This window comes from Adiantum capillus-veneris, chromosome 23 (assembly GCF_014529385.1).
Source record: "Adiantum capillus-veneris isolate H3 chromosome 23, ASM1452938v2, whole genome shotgun sequence".
Taxonomy (NCBI): domain Eukaryota; kingdom Viridiplantae; phylum Streptophyta; class Polypodiopsida; order Polypodiales; family Pteridaceae; genus Adiantum; species Adiantum capillus-veneris.
Genome location: NC_140953.1, coordinates 8,120,886 through 8,132,464, shown reverse-complemented (window position 1 = coordinate 8,132,464; position 11,579 = coordinate 8,120,886). Strand labels below are relative to the sequence as shown.

At 42.8% G+C, this 11,579-nt stretch overlaps 1 pseudogene; it reads left to right on the top strand.

Moving 5' to 3' along the window:
• Nucleotides 1-4,187: 4,187 nt before the first annotated feature.
• LOC147427388 (uncharacterized) lies at nt 4,188-10,945 on the top strand (annotated as a pseudogene).
• The last annotated feature ends 634 nt before the right edge of the window (nt 10,946-11,579 follow it).

Genomic DNA, 11,579 nt, shown 5'->3' with positions numbered 1-11,579 from the left:
CCTTTGCATCATATGCCTCCACTTCTAAGCTCTTTACAACACCTAAGCATTTTATTTTTTGATGGTTTGCCAATCTCATCCGAAAACCTGACACCCCACCCACTGTGAGACCCATCTTCTCAACGTATGAGTGTGTTATGACGCATATTTGGGCTCCGCCATCCACATAACCTTGTCTCAAATTTTTCCTTTTATGCCACACATCTACTATTGGACAAATGTCTGGTAGCTCATCCATTGCCAACACCTTTACTGAACCTCTCTCTGGCTCTTTCTCCATTGGGTTAACCATCCTCTTCCACTGTCGCTTTAGCTTAGGCACCATCTCTATAAGCTGCCCAAAAGTAACATCTGCCTTCCTAATCGTCAGATCCTCCTTCAAGTCATAGCTTAATTGCCCATCCCCTAGTGGAAAATCTGAAACATGAAATTTTCGACGAGATCTCCTTTTCCTCTTGGCCTTGACATCCTCACCTTCATGGCTCTTTCCTTTCTTCTTACTAGGACCTGGGGCACTTCTTCCTTCCTTATCCTCTGTGGTCCTCTTCCCAATAGGCATCACTAATGTATCCTCTAGCTTTGATGCCTTCTCCAAGGTGACTACACTTAGCATTGTTGTCTTTCCCTTTTCCTCTTGGGTTAATCCATTGGTTCCTTCATCTCCCTTAATTTTGATGCCATAATCATTTGACCTAGTTAACACCTGTCTTGGCAATGGATACATGTCTCCCCCCATCCTTGGTGGCTTATCACATTGCGGGCTGATGTGACCCAACTCTCCACAATTGTAACATGTGGGAGTCTGCCTCCAAAACCTACCATTGCTTTGTCCAACACCATTCCTAGGCCTTTCTTCACCTCCTGGCTGATTTGCAAACCTCCCTCGACCTCGATTATTTCCCACTTGACCTAGCATGTTTACGCTGAGATTCTTCATTAAATCTACCATTTGCCTCATGTCTTGCCTTATCCCATCATCTTGCACTGCTGTAGTGACCACTGCTGGCATAACCTGAGTAGTAACAAGAACCACTGGTTCGTGATGAACCCCTGGCATGCGACCTTGCGAAGAATCCATAGGCTGAGATTCAGACCTCATGGGCAAAGACTCCACCCCTAACTGGCTCATTTTCCTCAACTTCCACTCTTTGTTCCTTGCTACCTCTAGTGCATAGTCATATGTCCTAGGCTTCTTTAGCTCCACTCTCCAACGTATATTCTCCCAAAGACTAGCCAAGAGCCTGTCCTTCTTCATCATGTGAGACGGGGGTACCTGTGGTGCTAAGGCCTTGCACATCCGCTCCCATGCCAATGAGAACTTACGTATGTACGCATCTACTGGCTCACCTTCCTTTTGCACCAAACCTTGTACTTCTTGCCACACTTTGTCAGGATCTACTATCTTCACAAACTCCACTTCCAATCCATGCCTTAGATTGTCCCAACTCAATCTTGCAGGTGGATCAGCCACACGCAACTCCTCTTCAAATGCTTTGGACCAAACTCGTGCATCACTCTTCAAACAAATTTGGAGAAGACGTAACATCTGTGCCGGGTCATGAATCTGGTTGCTAATGCAGGCAACCTCCATCTTTTCCAAAAAGTCTTCCACATCTTCATCACTTCTTCCATGAAACTCCGGATAAGAGAAAGCCATGGCTACCCAAGCTACGATGCTTTAAGAACCCCTTCGAACACACGTGCAAGAACCCAAAACTTCTCACTACCCAATCCCCAGAAACTTCAATGGAGCTCAACTTTAGATAAGGACAAACACATGCACATCAAATGAGTTTTCATAGTTAATCATCGGAATGACAACAGGCAAAGGACATTCCAGGATCTCTCGTAATCTTCTTGGCTCGAACATAAAGACTATGCGCTGCTGGAAAAAAATCTTCCTGGACACATGAACATTTATCTGGATTCTTTGAGTTAAATGAAAAGAAGTGAATTGAGGGCCATTTTGATCATCCATTAAAGCCAACCATGAAGCTCCCAAGAAGGCACACCTGACTTAACCTCTGATTTTGCCCAAATTTCAGCAGCATAACAGCATCAATGGCTCAAAAGACCAAGAAACCAGCCATCATAACTTGGAAAATTTTTTACAGAGTTTCCCTAGAAGTAGAGCAGTAGGAACCCAAAATATAGACTGTATATATATGCTTAAACTGTCAACAATAGAACCCGAGCATCAAATAGGACTCACTAGTACATAGCCTATGGCAAGGTCATGAAAAGGGTGCTCCAGCTACCTGTATCACCGAAAGGATCTCCACATTTGAGAATCCCCCAGCTCAATAAAAACCTCACGCTATCGACCCTCACACAAAGGCTAATGCAAATCGCGTATAGTCAAGTCTCAGAAATGACTATCTTCCAGAACAAGTCTCAGAAATGGCTGGGACTGCCATACAACCAAATATGGCTCCACAAATGTGTACAATGGAAGTTTCAACAAGTAACGTACAATCCAGCAGACAATACGCTCAAATAGGCGCCAAGTGATGCATACCCACAACAACTGCAAGTGACATCACTGCTAGTATATCACTGTACTCCAGCTACTTGTACCTGTGTGAATCACCTGTACCTGTACCTATACCTATCCTGTAATCTGCAACCTGCAACCTGTAATCCCGAATCTCGAAGCTTGAAGCTCGAAGAAGATCCTCCGTGGGGGGGCCAAAAGAATGTGGGCGGGATGGAAACACACAGAACGCCTCTATAACGACCCGAAACACACTCTTGGGAAGATACACACACACACTATGGGGCACCACTCGGCTTACACAACCCTCCTGGCCGAGACAGGAAACACACAGACGGAGTGAGAAGAGAGAGATTTCCCACTTGCCCACTCAACACTCACACATACACACTCACACACACACTCTCTATTCAGCTCAAAGGAGGCAAATTGTTGTTGTTTAGACTCAATGAAGCTCAGCCCAACACCAATAGGGCAAATAGTTTACACAGTATTGAGGAAATACACCAGATACAACCACAAAGTTAAGCGGAGGCTTCACTCATCGGAGAAGATTACACAGAAAAACAGAAAAAAATCTGTGAGGAATTTGGAAAAATGAACAGGGCCATTGCGTCCGGAACGCCCAAAAACCCCACCCTACAATGTCAAAGTGCTCAAATCCGACCTCGGATGAGCAATTTAGGGCCAAAAAATGCTCCAAAAACAGCAAAAACACACTTGTGACTGTTCCTCCTCTCTTCTCCACGTTTTTTTCTGGTCTTCTCTCTCTTTTTTCAGTTCCAACACTTAGATTTTTTAGTTGGGCACCCTTGGCCTTTTAGATGACCTCAAACGGACCCTGAACAGGCCAAAAACTGACCTCGCAGTGCATAGTTGTCACCTTTTTGCATCCATGCGCACACCTGGCACTCATTTCTTTTCAATAATGCGTCTCGCAACCACATGAAGTGGCCCCAAAAAGTGGTCCTCATGATGATCTTTCTACATAAGTATCACAAGAAAACACCTACGTCGTGTTCGTACTTGTCCACGTGCAAGTATTGACCCCGTTCGACCTCCTGACGCCACTCGATGCCATCTGACGCACCTGCTTACCTCATGTCTTCGGCCCGCGGATAGCCTCCTCGAGAATTTTTACGTGCTACCAACTCCTCTTTATTGTAGAAAAAACACACTTGTACTGATAATAGTGAAAATCGTTGCACTATGTACACCCTGTCCTACCTATACACACGTGGGCCCCACGTAACCACCTGGCTATGGAAATTGGGCAATCCTTTATTCGATGCACCATGCATGCGCAATCCCTTGCTTAAAAAAACTCCTGACAACGTGAGGATGTCAGTGTACTCCTTGCTAGCATCCTAGCCGTCGCTGCATGCGATAATGCAGGTACGCAGCTTATGACCTTTGACCTAAGCTCATTAAGTACATTAATGATACTACTTGCTAGCTCCTCGAGCACCGGAGCTGCCACAGTGTGCATTAATGCAGGTAGGAAACCTATGACTTGTGACCTAGCCTAAGCAGGTTTTCCTCACTTAAGTATAGGTGTAAGTACTACATTAATGATACAATGGTATGCAGATAACTAGAGCTAATCAAATTCTTCATGAGCAGGCCTAGTTAGTTAATTATACTCTATTATACTTGGTTTTCTAGTGCATTTTCAACTAACACATGGTCATTAATGCCATCTAATTGGTTGTGCTATATATGTCAGTCTTTACAAGCAACATTAAATGACAATAGTGGCATAAATACATTGCCAACGACTGTGGTCATCCGCAAGATTCTATAAGAAATGCGGAATACAATAAGGATCTAGTAGCAGGGAGAGTAGAGAGGGATACGATGCAGAGTAGATTAGTGGCAAATCAAAAACTTTAGATTAGCACACTATTACAAAGTGATGGCGTCATCCACCCATGCACTCGCTTGGATGGCGATTTAGATAACTAGAACAAGTAGGGATACAAGGGACTAACAATCCTTACACAAGGATGTGTTGTGTACATCAATAGTGCACACCATTCTACCAAATTACTCATGAGAAGGCCTCCTTATATAGATGTAAGGGAGCCTCTAAACACCCATGTGCAATCGCCCTTAGATAGCCAAGTCCAAATAGGACTCTCCCATGCGCCCATGTGTAGCCGCTTTTGGGTAGACAAATCCTCCTAGAAATCGGCCACCGGCCAAAGACCACTGGACGCTGACCACCGGCCAAAGACCACGGATCATCGGCCACCGACCACCACACGGCCATTTTCCAATTGTCTTCCGGCTGTCGTTCGGCCAAGATATTCCGGCGAAAACGGATATTTCGGTCAAAGTTGCACCCGAATTTTCTCCATACCATCCGCGATCACAAATAGAGATCTCATCAGCGTGCAAAGGTGGAATCCACCAAATATATATGCACCATTGGCTTCTCCTCATATGGGGGCCTTACAAACTGTGTAGCATACATTGTGGTGGCAAAACTGAGAGAGGTGGGCATTGCAAGTATACCAACTCCCCCCATCAATGAACACCTGAAGATGCTCTCTGTTGGCCGTGTGCCTACTCCAAGTTGATGAAGATGTCGAAGTAGCTGGTCTTTCCCTAGAGCTTTGGTGAAGATATCTACACAATTATCTTTAGTAGGACAATACTCTAGCTCCACAATTTCATCCTCAATTAGCTCTCAAACATAATGATAGTGAACCTCAATATGCTTTGTGTGTGCATGGAAGACGGGGTTGTTGGCAATCGCCATGCAACTCTGGTTGTCGCATTGAAGTGTTATTGCTGAATGAAGAGAAACACCGAAGTCCATGAGGACTCGCCTTAGCCAAACTGCTTCACAAGCTACAAAACAAGCAGCTTTATACTCTGCTTCCGTTGAAGAAAGAGCGATAGTTGGTTGCTTCTTGTTTGCTGATCCAAGAAAACACTCCAGAACCAAGTGAAACGAAATCCAGAAACCGACTTTCTAGAGTCACAATCTCCTGCCCAATCAGAGTCACAATACTCACTGTGCCAATTTTATAGGCAATGCCATGGACCAAAGTACCTTTGATGTACTTAAGAACTCGCATACTTGCCTTCCAGTGAGATTCTCTTGGTTGGTTGGAAAACCTGCTTAAAACACCTACTGCAAAAGAAGTAACCGACCTACTACTGCACAAGAAAATTAAGCTTTCCACAAGTTTTCTGTACTTTTTAATGTTGACTAAGGGAGAAGAATCTTCCATGGAGAGTTTTGCATTTACCTCCATTGGAGTGCTCACAGGTTTGCAATCCATCATGCCAAAAGCTTTTAGGATCTCTGTTGCATACTTTTGTTGAGAGATGAAGATGTCTTTTGAGGATTGCCAAACCTCAATCCCCAAATAGTAATGCAACAAACCTAAGTCTATCATTTCAAATTCAAAACTCAAACTCTCACAAATTTGTTGGATGAGCTCTTTGTATTCACATGTGATTATCAATTCATCGACATACAAGATAATAATGACTTGTTTTCCATTCTCTCTAAGCACATATAAATTCGCTTTAGAAGAACTTCTCTAAAGCCAATTTTTTTAAAAAACTTATCAATTCTGACATACCATGCTCTTGGAGACTGTTTCAGGCCATATAAAGCTTTCTTCAATCTACAAACCTTCTATTTGGAATTGGGCGTCTCAAACCCTGGTGGTTGCTCAATATACACCTCCTCCTTGAGAATTCCATTCAAAAATGTAGACACAATATCCATTTGGTAAACAACCCATAAATAGATAGCAGTAAGAGCAAGCATAAGACGAATAGTTGTCATTCGAGCTCTGGGATGGACGGTGTCACTAACATCAAACCGTTTTACTTGAGAGAATCCTTGTGCTACTAACCTGGCTTTGTACTTTTGCAAAGATCCGTGAGCTTTATGCTTGAGGTTGTACACCCATTTTGTGCCGATGACTTTCTTCTTTGGAGGCCGATCCACTACTTCCCAAGTGTCATTCTTTGTGATGTTGCCCTATTTAGACTGCATCGCTTCCTTCCACTTTGGATCCGCCATTGCCTCATTGACGGAGGTTGGCTCCTTCACAAAGCCCACAGTTTCTGTCATGAGAGCCATGTTGATGATATGTTCTAAGGCTCTCCTTTGCTCCTCTATTCTTTCAGACCGTCGCAAACCCCCCTCCTCTTCATGAGGGCTTTGAACTTGAGGGTTTCGAGCGTCAAAAAGATGTTGAGCCCACTTTGGTAGTGGCTTTTCTTGTGATGCTGCAAGAGGTTGGCTAGATTTATTTGAGTCATCATCAGACAACTCCTCCTCTTGATTTTTTAGTTGACTTTGGTCTGGCACATGGTTAGTTATTTCTTCATTTGATGAGAAAGTGGACGAATCTGGTTTCTCCACTGTATGTGGCCCTTCTTTAAATACCACATCCCGAGTGGTGAGTATATTATTTGCCTCTGGATCATAGAGTCTATAAGCCTTAGACTCTTCATTGTATCCGAGAAATATGTACTTCTTGATTTTGGATTCTAACTTTGTTCTTTGTGAATCAGGAATATGTGCATAACAAAAACACCCAGATGTTTTGAAATGCAAGACTGAAGGTTTCTTACCAGAATAGGCTTCTTGAGGCGTTTTCCCTTTCAAAGCCTTTGTGTAGCTTCGATTGAGAATGTACACTACTGTACTTACTACTTTGGCCCGAAGGAATCTGGCATACCCTTTGCTTTGAGCATACACCTTGCCATTTCTACCACTATCCGATTCAGATGCTCTACAAATCCATTTTGTTGTGGTGTGTAAACTGTAGTAAGGTGTCATTTTATTCCATGCTCGTTACAGTAGTTGTTGAATTCATTTGAGATGAATTCTCCTCCTCGATCTGTGCGAAGCTTCTTCACTTTCTTTCGTGTTTCATTTTCTACAAGCTTTTTCCACATTTTAATTTTTCCAAAATCTTTAGACTTCTCACAAATGAAATACACCCACATCTTTCTACTAAAGTCGTCGACTAATAGCAAAAAGTAGAAAGATCCACCCAAAGCAGATGTAGACATTTTTCCACAGAGATCTACGTGTACCAACTCTAGAGGAGACTGAGCTCGATTACTACTTTATTGTGGAAATGCCTTTCTTTGTTGCTTGCCCATCATACAAGATTCACAAACTTCATTTATACCTGATATTTGAGGCATGTGTGCCACCATCCTAGATTTTTGCATCAATTCTAGCACATCAATGCTTAAGTGACCAAACCTCTCATGCCATCATTGAGTTGTACCTTTTTCTGTAGTGACTGTAAGTGTAGAAAGTTTGTAGGAGGTTGTGCACCTTACGCCCTTTCCCGTTGTGTTGTCCCATTGTGTTTCACATTAGAGATCTCTTTAGTTTCACTTGTAGTTGCTAAAAAAGAAATTATCCCAGACCCTTGGAACTATACTTTTCTTTCTTACTAGTCATATGTCGGGATGCACCACCATCTAGAATCTAAGAACCATCAACAAGCGGGATGCACCACCATCTAGAATCTAAGAACCATCAACAGGCAAAGTTTGTGCTGATAAGCATACCTCTTCTATGATGGCCCATAGTTCAAGGTTTGTTTCAACATTGTTGGCGGATTCTCTTTCCTTCCAAGAAGATTTCATGGTGCCATTCTTCTCGTCTGCTTTCTTCTTTCTACAGTCTTTTACAACATGACCCTTCTTGTCACAGTAAAAAGAACTACCCTAAAAAATTTCTCTTCTTGGGCTTCTTCTTAGAAGCATTTGACGTAGTCACCTTGCCTTTTTCATTAGCTGTGAAGGCAACATCAACTCCACCATCCCTGGTTCTGAGTCGCAGCTTCTCTTTAAGCAACATTGCACTCAGTTCTTCAAACATAAGAGGGGTTGGACGAAAATGAGTGTTGAGTGCCGTAACGAGACCATCATATCTCACCAGAAGTATGCAAACACAGCACCGAGATAAATCTTCCGAAGAAATAGCCACACCAACATCATCTAATTGATCGTGGAGGTCCTTAATCCGCTTGATAAAGGCCTCCACTTTCTCTCCATCACCAAGCTGATTTTCTAGATTTTTAATTCTAGTGTGATTGTGCGCCTTATATTGGGGAGCCAATATGTTCCAAGCTTCATGTGCTTTAGTGGTATGCTGAATCAAAGTGAGGACAGAATCACTTACACACATGACAATGGTGCATAATTCATATGCATTCCTTCATTTCCAGGCACGTAGAAGAGTAGTATCCAGGGGAATTACAATGCTTGGATTTGCCGGATCATTTGTTGTAGTGGGCTTGAGGTCTACGCCATTTGGCCCCAACACCGTATCCAACAATTCATATGAATCCATAATTGCAAAAAATCTATATTTCCACAATGTGTAGTTGGTGCCCTCAAGCTTTTCTTCGGTGAATGCTGGTGGACGAATGCGAAGTGAATTAGCATCAGAAACAACACTTGAAGACGCTGACATAATTGATTTTACAAAGTAATACAAGTAAGGATCTAGTAGTAGGGAGAGTAGAGAGAGATATGATGCAACGTAGATTAGTGGCAAATCAAAAACTTTAGATTAGCACACTATTACAAAGTGATGGAATCACCCACCCATGCGCTCTTAAGGGAGAGATTAGATGGCAATTTAGACAACTAGAGCAAGTAGGAATACAAGGGACTAACAATCCTTACACAAGTATGTGTTGTATGCGTCAAGTGTGCACACCATTCTACCGAATTACTCATGAGAAGGCCTCCTTATATAGATGTAAGGGAGCCTCTAAACGCCCATGTGCAACCACCCTTAGATAGCCAAGTCCAAGTAGGACTCTCCCATGCGCCCATGTGTAGCCGCTTTTGGGTAGACAAGTCCTCCTAGAAATCGTCCAACCGGCCAAACATCACGGACCACTCAACACCGGCCACCAGACGACCATTTTTCGATTGTCTTCCGTCGGCCAAGATATTTTGGCGAAAAGGAATATTTTGGCCAAAGTTGCCCCTGAATTTTCTCCGTACCATCCACGATCACAAATAGAGATCCCATCAGTGTGCAAAGCTGGAACCCACCAAATATATGTGCACCATTGGTTTCTCCTCATATGGGGGCCTTACAAACTGTACATCATATATTGTGGTGGCAAAACTGAGAGAGCTGGGCATTGCAAGTATACCAACAGATTCCAACATTTATGTGGTGTGTAGTAGATTAACCCCTTTACACGCACTCAACAGGGATTTGTTTATGAGTTTTTTCCACAATATATCCCTATCGAGCTTTTTGAAAGAAAAGTTCTAAATCTAATTAATGCAGGGAACAAGACCTTCTTAAGTTGCTAGATTCATTTTGTGCCAAGAATAATTTGATGCAAGGGGGAGGCCAGTGCCTACTTGCTGCAGAATTCCATTTCATGCATAAACAGCCTATGCAGGTACAGAGCAGCGATGTGGAAATTTGTTATGTACACATATCTTTCAGCAAGTATAATGATTTTTTTGCTAAATTTTAAAATGGTAAACATTTTCCTTTGACAGAATTCCTAATTATCAAAACTACAAAACTGTAGGAAAGGAGCCCATAAAGGGTTTTCTGTCATAAATTTCACTAAATTGAAAGCATCATTGATGTTCAATTCTCTTCTTCATGAACGATAGGTGGAAATAGGCCCGCAAAGTAGTGCATTTGTTTGCAAAGTTGCATTTGCTGGAAAAAAAATAGACGTATAACCTCTTTGCCATTGTCAAATGGTGCAGAATTTGGCTCTACGCTTGCCACTTTGCAAAAGCCCAGGCTTTTCAATCCACCATGCAACGGTGGCAAGTACAAGCTCATCTACTGTCTTTAGTGATGTCATCATCAAATCAGCCCTGGAGAGGAGGAAATTGTAGAGGAGGATGCCCTCCACCTTAATTTGCCTCCATCCAAATTAGCTACGGCCCTACTTGAAGAACTAGAGACATTGAAGATGTGCAAAGAAATTCCACAAAGAGAAAGAAAAGAGAAAATTTGCAGATGGCGAGCTTCGCATCACCGGTTGAGTGGTCGACGACAAGGAAGGTTATAGCGATGCCAATGAATGGGGGAAAAGAAAGAAAGAGGGAGAAATTGAGGGAAAAGGGGCAACAACAGGTGGCAATATATTGGCCACCAAACGTGATGTCAATGGCGATGAGGGGAAAGATGGCAGCACAACTAACATCGACAATGGGAGTATCTAATAAAAAAGAGTCTAAGACGAAAGAAGCAAAAATGTTGGTGGGATCAAAGAGTCCATGCAGCGAAGAGTGCTGCCAAATGTGGCTGTGCACATTCTTCATTTGGATGATGAGACTAGTGTTGGTATGAGACAAAAGATAAGGAACGTATACCATGGTATGCTCAAATTGTCCTTCAGCGGGATGAGCAAGTTATCCGTCCTTCAAATCCTTTCATGTACACTATTCCTATTATGTTAATGAAAATGTTCTAGCCATACTGTATACATACCATCTCTCTCTCTCTCTCTCTCTCTCTCTCTCTCTCTCTCTCTCTCTCTCTCTCTCTCTTTCACACACACACACACACACACACACACACAAATGGCAAGGAGTATTAGCTTAAAGTCGAGAATTTTAGGCTCCCTTGTGAAAAGGCCTCTACAGTATGCTATTCAAAACCTATTGAATTAAAAGGTAATATGGTGTTCTAATCCTTGAGAGGGAGCATCCCAACAACTTCAAACACCATTGATGGGACCAAACCAAAAAACTATCATCGATGCATGCTAGGTGACATGGTAAAGCCTTTGAATTAAATAATAAGGTGAGTCTAATTGAGATCTAGGCAGTAAAACCTGCCTCGTGGGAAGCTGGGTTTTATAAAAGCATTTTAAAAAGTGAAATTTTCCCTTAAGTAAGGATCTCTAATAATAGGGGCACACTCAAAGCACGTAAAGAGGGATGGGTGATTCTCTGCAACGTGGTGATTAAGCCGATGAAGGTGGGAAGTGTTGGTGGCGAGAGCGCTGATGAAGCACATGGGCCATTCAAGGCTACCCGAGTGCATAGCTGGAATTGAGCTGCAAGACGAAGGATATTCGGGCTAATCCGA